Source organism: Triticum dicoccoides, chromosome 7B (assembly GCF_002162155.2).
Source record: "Triticum dicoccoides isolate Atlit2015 ecotype Zavitan chromosome 7B, WEW_v2.0, whole genome shotgun sequence".
NCBI classification, from domain to species: domain Eukaryota; kingdom Viridiplantae; phylum Streptophyta; class Magnoliopsida; order Poales; family Poaceae; genus Triticum; species Triticum dicoccoides.
This window is the reverse complement of record NC_041393.1, coordinates 495,261,298-495,263,320: the sequence shown is the minus strand read 5'-3', so window position 1 is coordinate 495,263,320 and position 2,023 is coordinate 495,261,298.

Below are 2,023 nucleotides of genomic sequence, written 5' to 3'. Positions count from 1 at the left end.
ACCATGTACGTGGAGAAAAAGAATTACATCTAATACGGCAAACATATACCATTAGATTCACCATGAGATGTAGTTTTGTATGATGTATCTTTGGTATTGTAGATATAAATAACATTTGCGTAAACCTGATCAAAGTTTCCAAAGTTTGACTTCTAAAATTTTTACATGCACTGCATTATCGAGCGGATAGAATATCTCTTCCCCCCTCTCAGCTATCTGACGCACCACTCAGCCTTATCGGGGCTCCTCAATCTCTCTCAAACTTTATTGGTCAGTTTGGACCTGACCCTCATGCCTTGATGGCCGGTACTGCCTGGTGTGGACGTGAGATGTAAAATATTTCTGCCTGGCCAGGCTTGTGTGGTGCTGAAGCGTTTGGTTCATGCCTGGGCCAGGCAAAGCATCAACATCCCATCAATCAATCCATGCATCAATTATTTAATGCTAATATCCATCCATGTTGCTGTTAGCCTCGTGGCCGCACGACCAGGCACGGCCAGGCGTTCGAAATCGGTCGCCTGGGCCGGGCTACTTGCAGTGTCTGGAGTTCAGCCAGGCTAATTAAAGTGCAAGGGAATCCAGGCCAGGCGGGCTTTCTTTTTCACAGGGTAGCAACCAAACAAGCGTGCATGAAATCCGGCCACAACCCCAGGCTAGGCAAAAGATGCTTAGGACACAAGCCAAACTGGCCTTATATCTCCCTGGTTCACACATACACATGTCTCGGTCGTGCTATACATATAGACCCATCCAACACGCTCTGCCCTTGTTCTCTCTCCATGTGACACGCACCCCCCTAAGTACCATAATACCTCACTCCATCATAGGCGCAAGCACTCCCCCCTCCTAAGTATGATTATCTCTTACTAGCCATCAGGAACACAAGTATTGTCTCCTTCCGTCCATACGTCTATCTCGATATCTCTCGGGGCATCTTCTATTGCGCACACACCTTGTCACTCGATCTCCCACCCATGTTGTCACGCCCAATATGCGATACTATCCTAAAGAGACTCGAAGGTCCCACCAAGGATAGAACCGCATATTGAAACACTTTTGCAAGGTGGATATCATTACATCAACATTACATAATAGATGGGGATACATACAAAAGGCATACAATGCCACACGAATACAACCTCATCATACATAAGAGCACCATCTGACTACGGATGAAACACAAACAGAAACTCAAACGACATCCACCCTGCTAGCCCAGGCTGCCGACCTGGAACGTATCCCCTGATCGAAGAAGAAGCAGAAGAAGAACTCCAAACAAGCAAACATCACTCTCGCATCATGATCATCGCATAACATGTACCTGCAACTATTGTTGTAGTAATCTGTGAGCCACGAGGACTCAGCAATCCCATTACCATGGGTATCAAGACTAGCAAAGCTTAAAGGGAAAGGAAGGGGTAAAGTGGTTAGGTTGCAGCAGCGGCTAAGCAAGTATGGTGGCTAACATACGCAAATAAGAGCGAGAAGAGAAGCAAAGGAACGGTCGTGAAGCTAGCAATGATCAATAGGTGATCATGAACTCCTACTTACGTCAAACATAACCCAAAGCTGTGTTCACTTCCCGGACTCCGCCGAAAAGAGACCATCACGGCTACACACACGGTTGATGCGTTTTAATTCAAATCTGGTGTCAAGTTATCTACAACCAGATATTAACAAATTCCCATCTGCCACATAACCGCGGGCACGGCTTTCGAAAGTTTATACCCTGCAGGGGTGTCCCAACTTAGCCCATGATAAGCTCTCACGGTCAACGAAGGATATTCCTTCTCCCAGGAAGACTCGATCAGTCTCGGAATCCCAGTTTACAAGACATTTCGACAATGGTAAAACCAGACCATCAAAGCCACCCGAATGTGCCGACAAATCCTGATAGGAGCTGCACATATCTCGTTCCCAGGGCACACCGGATTGTCCAAACTTCCGGTAGGCCATCCCAGAGTTGCCCCTGGTGGCCACCGGCGGCTGACAGGTTGGACCAACACTCGCGACGAGCACTGGC